The 18026-nt window shown below is 47.7% G+C and overlaps 1 protein-coding gene across 1 annotated transcript in view; it reads right to left on the reverse strand.

The window, feature by feature from the left end:
- Positions 1 to 13478, reverse strand: part of LOC118785365 (double-stranded RNA-specific editase 1-like) — a 90214-nt gene extending 76736 nt beyond the window's left edge. Inside the window, exon 1 of the mRNA XM_036539981.1 lies at positions 13425 to 13478. The gene's annotated coding sequence lies outside the window, so the exon portion shown is untranslated. The remainder of the gene's footprint in view (positions 1 to 13424) is intronic.
- Between the last annotated feature and the right edge of the window lie 4548 nt (positions 13479 to 18026).

Consider the following 18026-nt stretch of genomic DNA (forward strand, 5'->3'; position numbering starts at 1 on the left):
GCCTGCCGAGGGGCGGGGCGCGGCGGCCCTCACACGCCTGTGCGGGAGAGCTGTGGGTGGGATCTGCGCAAGACGGACCAGCAGAACTGCTGGGGTTCGGATCGGGACCGATCCAGTCTGAGGGCCCGCCTCCCGCCTCCCGCCGCCCCGAGTCTCTGACCCTGCACACCCAGCAGCGCTTCAGCAGAGCGCACTCTCACACCAGCTCTATTGCCCCTCCAGCCTCTACACAGCCTCTCTGTGAAACACAGCGGCAGGGCCAACACGCGGCAGGGCCAACACGCGGCAGGGCCAACACGCGGCAGGGCCAACACGCGGCAGGGCCAACACGCGGCAGGGCCAACACGCGCCACGGCCAGCGCCTCACCGCTCCCACAATGTGGGATCTGCACAAGGTTTCGTGTGCGCTGGCAGGGCGTTGGGCTCGTAACACCACCCTTCCTTCCAGCTCAGCTCAGACATAAGTGCAGCCAGCCTGCGTTTGCAGAAGCATCGCTGTGAATCCACAGTGAAGCACGCAGCGCAGACTCAAAGAGAAGCAATGTACCAACAGATAGCCACTCGCTAATCCCACACAAAGAGCTTGCAGCTAATGAAAGTGGTCAATCCAGCCAAATTTATCTGGCCACTTAGAACCAACATCTATTACAGCCTTACCAGCTTAATCAGAGCTTGCACATCACTGGTTATTTGCAGCATCACACTTTCCTTTAAATTAGGCATGTGATAGGCTGAAAAGCAGTGATGTCATTGTAGAAGACTCCCCTCCTCCAATCACATTAGTGCTCAGCTTTCTGTAGGCCTTCAGGTTCAGACAGGAGAATGCCAGTGTAACTTCTGCTTAAGCACATGTTCTCATGCGAGTCAGGTTCAGCATGAAGGAGGGAAAAACCAAACAGGAGGAGAGAAATGAAGAGGGGAAAGGAGGTGTTTGCTGAGGCAGAGGGGGAGGTGTTTGCTCTGAGGCGGGGGGGAGGAGATGTTTGCTCTGAGGCGGGGGGGAGGAGGTGTTTGCTCTGAGGCGGGGGGGAGGAGGTGTTTGCTCTGAGGTGGCGGGGGGGGGGGGGTCTTTGATTTGGGACAGAGACCTGCAGCATAGGCAGCAGGTCAGCCTCTCTCTGCCCCCCTCTCTCCAGCACGCTGCCACCCCACACAGTGCAGTTCGGCAGCTCCTAACAGGCCAGCCAGCGCAGAGGGGGAGGCGTAAGCGAGGGGAGATCAGAGGAAGGTGTTCGTGCGAAGGCAGCGTTTTACACGTGCTTATTTTAGACACAGCTTTCATCACCACCAACTTTGTGTGAAAATTCAAACTGCACAATTTTCTGTTTTTTTTTTTTGGTCCCTTTAGCGACACAGCAGGAGGAACAGACAGAGCTGAAGCTCCCAAAACCAGTCACTGAGGAACAGCTGCGACAGTCGTGGGACACTGCCGTGGGGAACAGCTGCGACAGTCCTGGGACACTGCCGTGGGGAACAGCTGCGACAGTCCTGGGACACTGCCGTGGGGAACAGCTGCGACAGTCGTGGGACACTGCCGTGAGGAACAGCTGCGACAGTCCTGGGACACTGCCGTGGGGGGGGGCACAGGACGGCGGGGGGACACACAGAGGCGCCAGAGATGAACAGCTTGATTGGTGCAAAATCTGTGTTTTTAAACAGACCAGGACTGACACTAACACCCAGCACTAACCCAGCTGCCAATGAGGGGCTCTGCCTGCAGCAGCATTCTGCCTACAGTTGGAGAGAAAACACAGGAGTTACTGAGTGACTTCATTAAAAATGTAGCACACACACACAGCGGGGTTCCCTGAGAGGAAGAGGGAGGGGCATCTCTCCTCTGCAACACACACCTTTCACCAGGTGAACACAGACACAGGAAGAGAGGCAGGGGGTGAGCTGGCTGTGTGTGTGTGTGTGTGTGTGTGTGGGGCAGGGGGGATGGGCTGTATATAGCTGCATGGTGAGCTGTCCTACACACTACGACACTCACTGACCAGGAGAGACATGAGCACCTGTGTAATAAACTTCTCCAGACCCTCAGATCCAGAGTTTCAGCAGCAGAACACACAGTGACATCACACACATCAGAGACCTCACTGTGGAAAACAGGAAATCCACACAGTGCAGTGGTCTCAGCCGAGGAGAAACGCGGGGTAATGTGTGTGATTTCAGCTTCAATGGAAGCTGTCTGCTCACCCTCAGACATCCCATCCAGCTAACAGCTTACTCTTCCCTTTTACAGACAGCTTCATTTAATGAGATATTACAATAAACATTCCAGACCATAATACCATATCAGACAGTCATCTTCATCATGATCACCTCTATATTAAAAGGGTCTGGACTGTGAAAGCACAATAAATCTGAGATGCTCTTAAGTGGATTCATCCTGTAAAAACTGTTTAAAGTAAACACTGGGTCTCTGGCAGTCAGGGTGTCCTGTGCAGGTTCCAGCAGGGCAGTGTCTGAGTCTGTGCTGGGGCTTCATGCAGATCCACAGGGAGCAGGGCAGTGTCTGAGTCTGTGCTGGGGCTTCATGCAGATCCACAGGGAGCAGGGCAGTGTCTGAGTCTGTGCTGGGGCTTCATGCAGATCCACAGGGAGCAGGGCAGTGTCTGAGTCTGTGCTGGGGCTTCATGCAGATCCACAGGGAGCAGGGCAGTGTCTGAGTCTGTGCTGGGGCTTCATGCAGATCCACAGGGAGCAGGGCAGTGTCTGAGTCTGTGCTGGGGCTTCATGCAGATCCACAGGGAGCAGGGCAGTGTCTGAGTCTGTGCTGGGGCTTCATGCAGATCCACAGGGAGCAGGGCAGTGTCTGAGTCTGTGCTGGGGCTTCATGCAGATCCACAGGGAGCAGGGCAGTGTCTGAGTCTGTGCTGGGGCTGCATGCAGATCCACAGGGAGCAGGGCAGTGTCTGAGTCTGTGCTGGGGCTTCATGCAGATCCACAGGGAGCTTTGCATTCATTCCCCACAACAACCCAAACGACTGGAATCAAATCAAGGATCATAAAATCAACATCACTCTGATCTCCCCATCCACATGCTGATATCAGTCGCTGCAAACCATCTCACATCAAATATCGCACATAGAAACTGCCACAATAAAAACGGACTCCATTCTTCAACCTGTGTTTTTCCATGTAACACAGAGCTCTTCACAAACATGAAAAAGGGAACATTATGGACAAATACATACTCCAAGGACTCATGGGTGTTCACTGGTGTTAAAACAGGGATCCCAGAGTTCCTGTTAAATACACACAGCGAGCGCATTCCTCCTCAAACACCCCTGCACCTGCAACGGCCTCAGGCTGCTGTCCACGGGGGCAGTATTTATGTGAAAACGTGTTTATGTGACGCTGTATGACTGCTCCACCCAGGAGGCCAGGAGAGGCACAGACAGGATGCAGGTAGGACAGTGGCAGCGTTTCAGAAGCACGGCATCCCGATATCCCTCTGGGAGGCAGCCGAGCGCTGTGCACAGCATAGCAAACACAGCACTGTGTATCAGCCTGTGTATCAGACTGCCCGACAGGCAGACAACTCCCCGTTACACAGCCCCCCACCCTGTTACACAGCCCCCCCCCCCCGTTACACAGCCCCCCACCCCGTTACACAGGCCCTCCACCCCGTTACACAGGCCCTCCCCCGTTACACAGGCCCTCCACCCCGTTACACAGGCCCTCCCCCGTTACACAGCCCCCCACCCCGTTACATAGGCCCTCCCCCGTTACACAGCCCCCCACCCCGTTACACAGGCCCTCCCCCGTTACACAGGCCCTCCACCCAGTTACACAGGCCCTCCACCCCGTTACACAGCCCCCCACCCCGTTACACAGGCCCTCCCCCGTTACACAGCCCCCCACCCCGTTACACAGGCCCTCCACCCCGTTACACAGCCCCCCACCCCGTTACACAGCCCCCCACCCCGTTACACAGCCCCCCACCCCGTTACACAGGCCCCCACCCCGTTACACAGGCCCTCCACCCCGTTACACAGCCCCCCACCCCGTTACACAGCCCCCCACCCCGTTACACAGGCCCTCCCCCGTTAGACGCACAGGGTTTCCTCAGCCCCCCCGCACTGCGCTCACGACTCCCGCTGAGACTCCCAGCACTGCCATGAGGAGAGCTGACGCATGCAGTGAAGCATGCTGCTGCTGCAGGAGGAGGACGCAGTGAAGCATGCTGCTGCAGGAGGAGGACGCAGTGAAGCATGCTGCTGCTGCAGGAGGAGGACGCAGTGAAGCATGCTGCTGCAGGAGGAGGACGCAGTGAAGCATGCTGCTGCAGGAGGAGGACGCAGTGAAGCATGCTGCTGCAGGAGGACGCAGTGAAGCATGCTGCTGCTGCAGGAGGACGCAGTGAAGCATGCTGCTGCTGCAGGAGGACACAGTGAAGCATGCTGCTGCTGCAGGAGGACACAGTGAAGCATGCTGCTGCTGCAGGAGGACACAGTGAAGCATGCTGCTGCTGCAGGAGGAGGACGCAGTGAAGCATGCTGCTGCAGGAGGAGGACGCAGTGAAGCATGCTGCTGCAGGAGGAGGATGCAGTGAAGCATGCTGCTGCAGGAGGATGCAGTGAAGCATGCTGCTGCGGGAGGACACAGCACGCAGACGCAGCACGTAGAACGCAGACGTAGAACGCTGTCACAGTAGGCAGATGCAGCATGCAGACGCACCGCACAGACGCAGGTGCAACACGCAGCACACAGGCGCAGCAGAGTTCAGCTGCGCAGATCACTTGGGAGCAGCGTGGAGTTAAAACGAAGAAAGAGCGCTTGCTTTGGATTGCGGCCAACAGTAGCTAGAACACCTCCTGCCTGCAACGGTGCTCAGAGGCTGACGGCTCTGCCACCACTCCTGACTGTGTGTTACTCTACGCTGTAAAATTCACATTCAGAGGGACGCGTTTGTCTACAATCTCCCCCAACATAGTCAAGTTACTCCCCTCCTCATCCCACTTCACTGGCTTCCTGTCATCACTCGCATCAAGTCCAAAACCTTGGTGCTGGTATACAGCCCCCTCATACCTACGACCCCTCTCCAAACCCTGTTTTCCCTAAAGATCTCTGCTCTCTAGATTCGCAGGGCATCTGACTGTCCCGAACTGACGGGGTCACTCTTCTCAGACACCGTCCCCGTCTGTACTGGTCCCTCAATGGTAGAACTCCCCACAGGGGTTAGGACAGCAGAATCACTGCCCATCTTCAGACACAGACTGAAGACCCACCTCTTCAGCCTTTACCTCGGTCCCACTTCAATCCCCGCCCCCTAACACCTGCTGCTTCTAGTATATAATGTGTAATATTCTGATGCATCTTGGATTCTGTGTTCTAGGGACTGTTGTATTGTAGTATACTTGGCTTCTGATTGCACAAGTTAACTTGCCATAGGGCTTGATTAGTGTTAAGCTCACACTCTCTGGTCTGGGAGTGTTGTGAGCCTGGTCTGACACTGCTGCTCGTTTAAATTGAATAGTTACACTTATGTTCTATTGTGCTGGAAGTGGCTCTGGAGAAGAGTGTCTGCGGAATGCATGTAATGTAATGTACCGTAATATACTGTTTGCAGAATCACACGACTTCACTGAAATAGGAAGTACTACAGGCTTGATATTAAAATACTGTCAAACCGTCAGGGCCCCTGAACATAGCACAGATACGATAAGGTCATAAAGCGAGGGACTCTCTTCAGAGTGAATGGCCACACCATCCAGAACACACACATACACACACACGAGCACACACACACACACACACACACACACACACATGCGCGCGCTGTCACCTCTTTGAGCTGTGTGTTCCCCTCAGTGAGCAGCTGGGCGTTTTCCCACTCTGTGTGTGCGCGTGCGCGCACGTGTGTGTATGTATGTGTGTTTGTGTGTATGTGTGTGTGTGTGTATGTGTGTGTGTGTGTGTGTGTATGTGTGTGTGTGTGTATGTGTGTGTATGTGTGTGTGTGTGTGTATGTGTGTGTGTGTGTATGTGTGTGTATGTGTGTGTGTGCGTGGATATGTGCCTGTGTGTGCATTCAAGAAAATTAGCCTGGGGAGCTACTGCTGGTCATTATCCAATGGAAAAAACTCAAAAAGCCAATGAAGTCCTGTTTCCACTCGATAAAGTGCTTTTCAAACACGTACACTTCAGTTAAGCTGTGGACCATGAGACTTCCCTTCGTTTCTCCCTTTTAATAATGCTGGGGTCGGGACACAAACATCACCGACACACATTTCTGGAAGAGAGTAAAACAAACTGCCCAGGTATTCACAGAGATCAGAGAGTAAGCGGAGAGAAAAGCTGAAAGTCAGAGCAGGTTCTGGGTTACACGAAGGCCCGTTTTTTTAATCATGCCACTGCATCACAGCCGTAAAGATGTGCGTCACAGCCCTGATGATGCAGCGGTACAGGCAAACCTGTCCACACTGTGGATTTCACTCACTTGCATGTCATCTTTGCAAAACGCCATGAGGTTCATCTGCAGTTACCGCAATCACACACCTCAAAACACCTAAACACACCTAAAAAAGCTCATGTATTTCTCACACTATGTTCTACTCCTACCCCAATCAAGACAAACATGATTTCATACACCATACACTTATTTTATTCATTTGTGTGCCAATATCTGCCCTTTTCCTGTACTGAAGTATGCATCTTTCTTTAGTATCATTAATGTCATTCTCCTCGCGTATCACATGAATAGATCATAGCTCTGAATTTTTAAAGGGGCAAACATTCAAAATAAATTACATCAGTAGCAGGGAGGGAAGCCGAGCCTCTGCGGAATGCTGCAGAGGTCAGGGAGTGTCCGACAGGCATGGACCAATGGGAAGCCAGACGCAGCAGTTTCCAGAAACATGAAGGCCGAGTGTTACACACTCACTACTTGCATTATTCATCTCCTTTTATTTCCATTACAGATACCGGCCCTGCCGTATCATGAAATGAGCATGGAGCCTGATATACACAGAAGACAAGAGATCTCTAAACGCAGCCTGTAAGGGGCTGAAACGCAGCGGACCGACAGATAAAATGTAGAGCGAGTGCCTTTGCCTTGGGTCCTCTGGGTCTCCTATCCCACTCCTTCAGATCTCACCCAAATGCTGCACTGCAAATGACAGCAACACTTCCCGAGCTGAAATAAGCATGTACTGAAGTGGCCTCCTTTCAAAGACTCACACATTCAAAGTCTAGCATCCAAACCACTGTGAAAACACCCTGACATTACACTGAGCTGACACTCAAAGATCTGACAGGTGAAGCCACTTCCTAACGGCCACAGCAGAAAATGCAGCGTGTTTCTGACGACCTCAACGCTTCCGTGCGCTTCTGGGGTATCAGAGGCAGGGAGAGGACTGAGCCGAGGGGTCAAACGGCCGCCCTCTACGCCCTTCAGCCCTGCAGGTCGTACGGACCCGGCGGGCTGCTCCAGTGAGGCCTGGCGATCCTCCTCTTTCCAAACCGAGCGGTGCCACCCTGACGCGTTTGCCGCAGGAACTGCGTGTGTTTGCATCATTTCAGGGCAGCACTGGGCCCCGAGCCAAAGGCCCACGCCGGGCGTGAGGGGAGAGCAGCGGCCACCCTCACTGTACCCCACACACGCCTCTTTAGCACCACCCTCTCACCCTGCTTTCAACGCTGGCACAAAGGCTACAGCTACCCCATTAAGGTAACCACTACGGTAAAATTTCATGCATCCTATCCATTTCTGATAATTAAAAAGCAAGTAAGCACATAAAAAATAGGCTTCCAAGCCACAAATAAATTTAGGCATTCAAATAGCTAATTTGACACTAAGCCCATGTTTGTATCTTGTGATATGAGGAGAGTATTTGCAGAGGCTTGGTTAAACACTAAAAATGGCAACAGCAGCTGAGAGCAGGACAGGAGGGGTTACACATGTGCAATATAAGGGTGATCCTAACACAAAAGGAAATGCAGACAGGACACAGCTACAGGTCAGTCAGAAATGAGAAACTCCACAGTTTACAACTCTGACAGTAATGTTTAAAAGTGTCTGTGGAGCTGAGCTCATTAAAACAGTTTTTCCTCAAAAAAAAAAAAAAAGGCAAACACTTTCCTTACCATTATAAAGACATAAACAGCCTACAGGAGCAGCACCCGGTCACCTGATAACTGCCTTAAGCTGCCTTAAGCATCTTCATTTAATCACATTATTAACCCTTACACAAACATGCCATAATCTTCAAATGGATCATCATCCCAGCCATGACTTTGGAATTATGATGACATAGCTTCAGGATCCAGGGTGCTGCAGAATGTCAGGCTGGTAATTCCACCCTCTGAGATCTGACAGACAGTGATTCACCGCCTGATGGTTCGTGAGGAAACCTGTGGTTGTGCGTTGGGCCCATCTCACTCCTCAGGGTGCTCCTACACAGCGCCGGTTCCGACAGTGACCTCGTCCTTCCATCTGACCGCTCATCTCAACATCTTTTGGCTTTTCTGAGTCGTAGGCCTCGTTTCAGAGCGGAGCCTGCCATTATTCTGACCTAACAGACATATTCAGCATAAATAAGAGCTCCATCCCTTGGGGACCCAAGTCTATTAGGGGTCACTAATGTACCAATACACTGATTTTTCAGAATCACACCATTAAGTGTTCAGATGGAAAACACTTTAATATGGAAATGTCTCGAATTCCTGAAGAAAAGGGATTATCTGTATAAAGCAAGAACAGCCTCCAACCATGAGGAGGTAAATAATACACCATGTAGGCTGAGATAATGCATATTTATACCACCAAAAGCCTGTGTCTCCCAGCACAAACCATCAGAGGAAAGGAAAGGCTCCTGAGAGCAAATGGTGCGCGGGCAGGGCAGGGCAGCAGTGCCGGCCTGAGGCCGTTTCTCTGCTGCCTGCCCCCCCCGCACACCACTCCGGTCTGCGCACCTCACATTCCACTCAAACACCATGAAATTAAGCCAATCTGGGATTTTTTCAATCGCCTCCTCATATCAAAAACAATGATTTTTACATGATTACTCACCTAAATTCTTACATGTCTCTTCTTTGATGTCCATCGTGGTTGAAAGGAATTATATTAACACAAGTAACCTTTGGGAAAAGGTAGCTCTCACAACTCTGCCTCCCTAGTAACACCACCACCTCTGCCTGCAGGCTGTTAAAGAGCTACATAGGATGGAGTACATTAGCAAAAAACACCTTTGTTTAAGGTACACAGTTCACATAAGATAGGAAATTAGCCGTCGAGTTATATCAATTCTATCTAGATCTGTAGCTTTCGCTCTGCTTGCAGAAATGAATAGATAGATAGTCAGCTTTTGGTATTGCCTTCTTCAAGCAGGGTGTGCAGCTGCCTATCATTTCTGTAATACAAGCTGTATTAGCACAGCTGTTGGTAGCCACAGCTGATAAGTGCCTATGGTGCCAGAGAGGACATGATTGCAGAGTTCACATCCAAAGTTTCTACAGGATGATGTGGACTCGTGCAGGAGACAACCTGACAGTTTCACTTAACAAAATTCTACGAAACCTGCTGTGTCGCTTTTTCCCTGGAGACTGCTCTGGAGCTGACTGACTGCAGGCTACAGCACCCAGTTACAGAGCAAAGCTGACCAGGTTATCAGCCATTCAGCTAGACAAAAAAGGTCACAGAAAACCAATCCCAAACATAGCAAGCCAGAGAGCCTCCATCTCATCACAGGAAAGTCTGGTCTACTGTGCATAAGGGAACACATTTATTTCACTGAGTCAGTTGCTGTGCTGAGCACCATCATGAACTGCTAAAAAAGGGACTGATTATATTGTGTCCATCAACAGTTTTCAAAATTGCTGCATCAGTTGACTAATACATTTGTCCCTGGCCTAATTACTTCTGAGGATTAAATCTTTTTGCACAAACAAACTCTACTACAGGCTTTGGTTGAGAACAGTTGCCCTGTTTTTCTCTGTTTTCGGTTCTGTAGGTCAGGAATCGCCTTAAATATGACCAAAACCATTCTGACTTTAGATTTAATGAGCATTTGCCCTAGATGGTTAAAAAAACATTCTAGGCACAAGAGCTCCTACCTGGTGTATTCCATTATCAATTTATTACGACTGAAGATGAGAGCTGATAAACCTCACTCTCTGCTCATGTTGAAGGGGAATCTCTTCAGAGAATACTTTCACTCTCCATTCTCACTTTACCTTCAGCTGAACTTTAACTGAACTGATACATACAACAGCATTCAAGCCTAAAACTAAATACTGCAAACATTTTCTAAACCAAGAGGCCTAAGATATAAATACTGCAGGAAGCCCAATGTGCTGCTTTGGTTTATTCATTAATGGTTTATTTGTTCTATGGTCATGATTCCTATGCCTTTCCATATACAGTCATATACATCTCTCTCTTTCCGCGTTTGTGAGCTATGAGTGCAATCAAACCATTGCTCATCACCCACGGAAGCAACACTGAGCACACACTCTCAGAGGACTTTCACATGTATGTGGACTAAAAGAACAGCTGATTCACACTCAACATAAAGAGCCACTTCAGGCAGAGAAATACCAGTAAAGGAATCGCATTTAAGTTAATGAGTAAATAAACAAACAAATAACAGTGGAACTATTTGCTCTATAACCACATGAGCAGCAATCGGTACAATCGGTTTGTTCAAACCTTCAACCCTGACCCTCATGCAAATGAAATACGCGATACTCAATGGCGGATTTTTGTGCCAGAGGCTGCATTCAACTTGACCCAACTTACAGTTGGTCAATGAGCGTTGTGACTGACTGCAATTTGGGTCAAAAGTGATCTGCTGCTGCTGCTGCTGCGCGTGCGTGCGTGCGTGCGTGCGTGCGTGCGTGCGTGCGTGCGTGCGTGCGTGCGTGCGTGCGTGCGTGCGTGCACTTGCTTAAACAGGCCCAACAGCTTAGACATGCTCCTTTGGCAAAAAGATGTTTCCTGATCTTTTGGGACAGCTGTGAAGTGGGTTGGGCAAGACGTTGCTGAAAGATGATTTGATCTTTCGCTGCACCGCAGAATTTGTGTCTTTCAGAGCTACAGATGAGCTTCCTTATTGATCTTCTTATGGGAGCCAAAACCGCTCAAGACCAGGTGGTGTCTGAATTAGCAATTCAGGCAAGAGGTCTGTCCCTCCCCATGCAAACCCTGATTATTTGACTGTCTTAAAGTGACAGCTATCACTCGGGTGAACTGAGGAGATAAAGAGAAGGTAAAACACCAAGTGGGTTCACTTCCGGGCAGATTATCACCAGCACGGAATAATTCCAGTAAGAGGAATCAGACCACAACAAGCCAGACCAGTATTCAGATTCTGTGTTTAAAGCAGGCAGTCACTGCCATCTCATTTGTAAAACAGTGAACTGACATCAATAATGATGGATACATTCAAAATTTGTGAAGTAGGAAGATTGCAGGTGTGCAAATCAATTTCAGAAATTACATTCTCTTAAGGATAGCACACAGTCTTGCAGCCTTCAAAGGCTGTAAATAAGATATTATCATTGCACCTCATACACAGTTAAATATGTAAATAAACAACTGCATAAATGTTCTGTCTTTTGTCTCCATTAGATACACATTTGTCTCCAAAAAGCACATCTGTCAGAAGGCACAGACTTTAATCTGAAATGCTGCCATTTGTTTTTTCCCCCCTAACTGTCTTGCAGTAACTTCACCTCTGGTATAACAGATCCCATGTACAATTATAAACGCTCAATGTCTAAAACACACCAGTCAGTACATCTTCAGGCCTTCTTCAGACTGGGGATGGTGTACACAGCCAGGCAATGTGTAAAAACTATATTACTTATGAAACAATTTTTGTAAAATACTCAAGAACAGGACATATATTAGAGTTCATCATAACACGCATCATAAGGCTGTGAACAGCCTGGCCTCGCCTGTGCTAGGTCTTACCGATGTGTGCGGTGTATGTAGTCGTAACATCATATGATTCACGTTTAATACATAAAAGGTGACGCGTTTTCATCCCAAACCCTTTAAGTGTGAGAGCGCCAGTAAATGCACTACAAAGACAAAGCAGAGATGGATGAGAAGGCCCTGTTCAGTTCCATGGAAGTCGCTGCATGACTGACACACAGGATCACACGGCGACTCCGTGCTCCACTGCGACAGTAGTAAAACTCACACTGGTGTTTGGCTTTGCGTTTATGGCAGTGCACTTTTATGCACAAACCCAATTCTTCTAACATCCCGCAGCTCCGTCTAAAAATGAGCGCAAGGCTGAAAACTGATTACGGCAAGCTGTTTGCTGGTCTCTCCAAACCCACTAGTCCACCATGACATGCAAATAGGCTGAAAAGAATCCGTATTCAGCATATCTTACAACTTAAAGTGATGAGTGAATCACGGCTGTACACCACCAAGCCAGTTCCCGGCCCGCTCCTTTCTTACTTTCGGCAGCGCATTAGTTAGCCAACATGTTTCTGGCGCATGATGTTCTAGTTATTATCGTGAGGACTTCTACTGATCGTGATATTACCCAAGCAAAGTTCAGTTAGGAGCAGTAAATATCGTCAGCCAAGCACATTGACTTGTCCCCCTATCTGCCCATACAGAGCGTTTCAGCTGGCCGGACACTCAATGAGTCCAGCCTGTCAGCTTTTGGTTGGCGGATGCTAGGTTAAGTTAGACTAATTATACCTTAGACCTACCGAGCAAACCTCAACACAGCAGCAAAATTGCGTAGAGCTATTTGTATTAGCCAAGTAGCTGGCAAGAAAGCTAGTGCGCCTCCAGCTAGCAGGCTAACGGGTTCGTGGCTGATACAGCACTGTTTGGCTGGTTAAAACACACTACACATGTAACGGAGACATGGAAACCTAACGCTAGGTATTCGGTAACATGTCGTTAGGTCGTTGGCTAGCACACTGTCTAATGATCAAAATCTGCGTTAGCTGGTTTGGTCCCAGTGTCAGTCTGCAGATTCCCAGACTCTTTGTTTTTAGCTGAGCAGTGGTTAGCTAGCTGCTAGCCAGCACTAACCAACATACACAGCCACAGTGTTAAACCATCGCTAGTAAGCAGGTTAACATTTACAGCGCAACGGGGCTAAAAAGCTAAACAGTTACCCCTGCTTTTCTGTTACATCGCACGATTTGCCTCTGAACATGAGGTCCCAGCTCCAGCGGGCTATAACAAGTGCTGCTGGCTACCTACCCCCAAAACACCCCTAAAAACATCATATCACCGCTTATCTGAAATCCAGCTCTACACCACAGAGAAAACGGCTAGCTAGCCAGGTTCATTCTAAATCCAATTTATTTGGCTGCATTCTCTAAGATATTTCCATTAGCTTTGCCGACTTGGTAATTAGCAACACTGACACACCGGAAAACACCTCCGTCTGCTGCGGTTATCCGCATCCACGCAAAACGCCGAGTGAGACGGTAATACTTACAGCGTGAGCCGCCGCTGCTGCACCAGAAAACGCGTTAAATGTGTTTCCAGTGTCGCCCGTCAGCCGCTCATTTTCCGCGCACTCGCACACTCGCACGGCGGTACAAAGCCTGCTATTGATAATGTAGATACTGACGATTGCGCGCAGCGCATACGATCGGCCTGGGATACCCCAGCAGGGTCACCAGCGCCGGGAGCGAGCGCCGAGAACACTAGCGCCGCTCTGATTGGATAAGAAAGGGTTCGGGTGACGCACCTCCCTCGGTCACAGAGTCAGGAGCGCGCACAAAGCCAAAATAGGATGTCATGCCCGGACGTGATTGGACATTCACAGGTAGGTGGTAACAAAAATATGAGAACGGATTGGCTAATTCAGCATCGACAGGTGAATTGCATCTAAATCGATCCCTCTGAACGCGCTTCTTTTTATGGCCAGGTATCCTCAAAGTCCTAGAAAATACACTCGCACATGTAAATGTGTTCATAAAGCTATGAGGGGAATTAGTGAGGGATCTAAAGGGTTACTTGTGCATGTGTCCTCTGTCCATCCTCAGACATCTCAGTCCAGTAAAATTTTTGCATCAGTTACATTCCTTTTCTCACCTCCCGTCTGGGCTGCAACACCCGAGGGCCCACAGCGAGCCCACAGCTAAGCACCCGTGTTTGATAGAAACTTTGTATATGATTCTTGCTTTTATTGCGCTCCCTTTAAATTATGCAAGCATCTTTTATACTTTTAAAATTAGATTTTCACATTTATTCCATGAGAGTGTCTTTGAGGTTCATTTCAGATCATTTTAACTCTGTTTTTACAGTTCTGTTAAGCCTGATACCAACAGCAGATATAATAAAACTCAGCTCAGAATGTGACGTCACCTGACCAGTGGGATGTATCTCTAATATTACCCAACAACACCAGCCACCCAGATTGCTCCACGCATCACATACTCTTTTGTGCATTTGGAGTAAAAGTGAGCATTTGCTCAATGTGTCTTGTGAGTCTATGTGACTCAGCCAGCTTTTAAAGAGCATACATGCTGTACTTTCTGAGCGGTGAGATGTGGGGAGCCAGCATGGGGTTGTCAGGCCTCCATGAGGATATGTCAGCGTGTGAGTGTTTCTGTTCTCAGGGCTGGAGAAGCAGCAATAAAGGGACATTTATATGAAAGCTTTGCAGCCTATACTATGGAAGAGAAAACTACTGTTACAGGTTTGAAGAGTTTGATTAGAGGCATGAAAGATGCTACCACAGGTTTGAATAGTCTGATTAGAAGTTTTATGCCAATGAAAAGCAAAATTAAGCTTTCTTGATAAGTATCCAGTGTCACACGAAAAATGCAGGCATATAACTGCTCACTTTTTAATACTGTAGAGATAATGAACCACCTGGAAAAACCTGGCAGTAGAAGACATAGGATAATATTCATAACATAAGTATCTGTAATTTGTAACACAGAAATAGTATCTGTTTATCAATTAAATGCTTTTCATTTAAATTTCATACCTGAGATGAAGCACTCGTATTAAATTCTATGTTCGAAGTCGTTGAGAAAAACAAAATTAAAATATCACACATTGAAAACACGCATTTTAAATTGAGTTTGCTGTACATTTTTACGTCTTCAGCAGAAGGTAGGGGCGCCAAACCCAACTGAATCCCGGCTTAAATGATTGTGTTTTACTCCACATGTAGTGGCTTCATATTTGCTGATACCATTTGGCAATGGCCCCGGAGATTCAATTCAATTCAAAGATATGGTATCTCTATTTCTCTGTCTATTGATCTGTGAAAGTGCTCGTTTGGAGAGGAAACACACCCCTGACAGGCCACAGGTGCCCCCGGGAGACACACTCACAAACACATTATGATTATTTGTGTGTCAGAGCCCCTCTCTGTATTCATTCTGTCTATTGTACACAATGCTGCACACTAACATGCTGTCATACCTCATGGCCACTGTTTCCAGTGGAATCCTTTTCTGCCTGCATGGAGCGCAGTACACTACATCGTATTACTTACACTACTAACTTTTGGCAATAAAATCCTGCTGGAATTACGGTCAGATCCAATGATTTTGCAAACATGGATAATTATTTACTTCTACACTGATGTGTTCCTCCAAAGATGGCTCAGGTTGTGCCTGTTTCTAAGATTGCTTATTAAGCTGAGCAGCCCATCTAAACTTGGAAGTAGAAGAAAATCAATAGTGCATACGTTTAGGGGGGAGGGTGTTTATTTATTTGCTGACTGTGAGATTTCCCACGTGATGATTAAGTTTGGTGTTGTTAGAGTATTTGTGAAATTCAAAAAGCCACATTTCAACAAGCACAACATCCTACTTCATGAGGCATTGAGTCAGCTCACATGGCAAAACATCTCTTTTTCCTTCTGTGTGTTCTCCTTCTGGTTGAATATTTGGGTATTTTTCACCTGGAAAGAGGTGTGCTGGCAAGTAGCTGGTGAGCAGATGTTCTCTTTATCTCTTTAGTATCTGAGGTTTGTCCTCAGTGCTGTGTGAGAATATTGTAGCATGTTCATTCTCCCTGCCTTGCTGTGTACACATTGTATCTTGTTTTATTCTTCAGATCTGTTGTTATGTTTTAACAATATACTTGGAATAATCACACAGAGCACAGAATAAAAACTGTTTTCCTGTGAGTAAATCTCACCGGGTTAGGGTTAGAGGAAGTCTCACTGGTTTTCTATTGATTGCCACCCTGAAGAGGGAAAGGTGATTTTTACATGGACACCCAGAAATGAAGAATGTTGAAACATAGAGGCGAGAGAAACATTCACACAGATAAGGTCATTATAGCACCAGTGTTAACTCAGCAGTTTCTCCAAAAAAATCTTGTAGGTGATCTCCCTAAAGCAGCATCTTACATTCCCCTGAATCTGACATTCAATCCTCAGGAGCACAATAATATTAATTACAAATAAAGAAACCAGACGAAAAGCTGACACAACGGAACTTTTGGTCAGTAATGTTATGAATGCCAGCATCTACAAATAAAGCTACAGGTGTTTTCAGGTAATCTGTGATGCAGGATGGCTCAGTTGGGTGTGGATCTTGCACAGAGTTGGCTGCCCTGGCTACTGTCAGTCTGAACTGTAAGTCTGATTGTAACTGATTGATGAGAGATTATTGAAAGAGCACAGAGACAATGGTCTCGTCCTTTCTGCACTGTGGCAGTTGTGGCATTTTAGCCATGATTACTGTACATTTCCCCACCTTTCTGTTACCTTGGTCACGATGCATCCACATCACATCAAATCCACATCAAGGAATCTGTGAATCATTCTATTGGTGTGTTTCAAATATACTCACGAGTCAGCTGACTTTCTTGGAAAATTTATATAATTCATAATATATAGTGGAAATATTGAAGGGAAAATTGTTGTGTTTCTAATGTATCTCACTGTACATATTCTGTTGTCATGGGTCTATTTAAAGATTTTTTTTTTAATGAGGGACAGACCTGGTGTGTTCTTTCAGTAAAAAGTCACCTCTTCAGAGGATTGACAACATCTGTAATATCCATCCAAGTGGAGCATTTAATATTTCAGCAGGTACTAGCCACAAATTGAGTGGATTCTCAGTGCACATAAAGAGCGATTGTCATGGAAATTGTCCAATATTTGTGCTACGCTGGTGAATTTTACTGCAGGCTGTGTCATGGGGACAGTAAATATACTTTCTGGTTGCACAGCAAATTTCAAAAGATATATGGTCTCTAACGGTAATAACTGGACACCTTCTGCAGTAATGCTTTTTGCAGAAGAGCCACCCTGGCTTGGCTCAGGGATACGATGAGTATTGCTGTTTTTGTAAATAGTGTGGACCTTAGTTAGCAGCGTACACATGTTGGTGACTGTGGTTAGATATCTATGACAATACCAATAAAAATTTCTTAAAGATGTTGTGTTTAGGTACGGGCTGTGCCTCCAGGGAATTTTGGTAGCGTGTATTTGTGCATGAGGGCTGTTCTGTGTGTTGATTCCATGTGATTGTTTTGTGGTTTCCAGACGCAGCCGGTTCAATTGCCACTCATTTGGGCAGTTTCAGTCAGGTTCTGGGAAGTAATTTGTTAATTGATTGAGTATTAGTATTAGCAATGGTTGATGTCAGCTACAGTGTAAGCGTCAGTCTCATCTCTCAGCAATGCACTAAGATCAGTGAGTCTAACCTCTGGAGTCCACGAGAAAGACTAAGAGGAGGAGTACTGGCCATTCCACACTGCCCTGCCTCACTGCATTACTAAGAAACGTAACTCAGCTCTGACTTTTCTCTGTTAAAACACGTGTCTTTTGCCAATTCCAGTTGTTTCTCTCAGACACCACAGGCTTTTGCTTGTCACTGTCGCTCACCCTGCAACTTACTCACCCCTGCATAACCTTTCATTTAATAGCAGTGTGTAGAAATGTCAACCTGCTGAGAGGAAGGCAGACCTCATCTCTGCCCTGCTCTCCCTCCTCTCTCTGCTTCCCAGCCCTGATGGAAACAGTGATGATCCCTGAGAACAGCAGCTGTGATCTCTCCTTCTTTCTCCTCCCTGTGGCAAAGGAGGTGGGGTCGGCCTACACATTCTGCTGACCTGGAAA

The sequence above is a fragment of the Megalops cyprinoides genome, chromosome 11 (assembly GCF_013368585.1).
Source record: "Megalops cyprinoides isolate fMegCyp1 chromosome 11, fMegCyp1.pri, whole genome shotgun sequence".
Classification (NCBI taxonomy): domain Eukaryota; kingdom Metazoa; phylum Chordata; class Actinopteri; order Elopiformes; family Megalopidae; genus Megalops; species Megalops cyprinoides.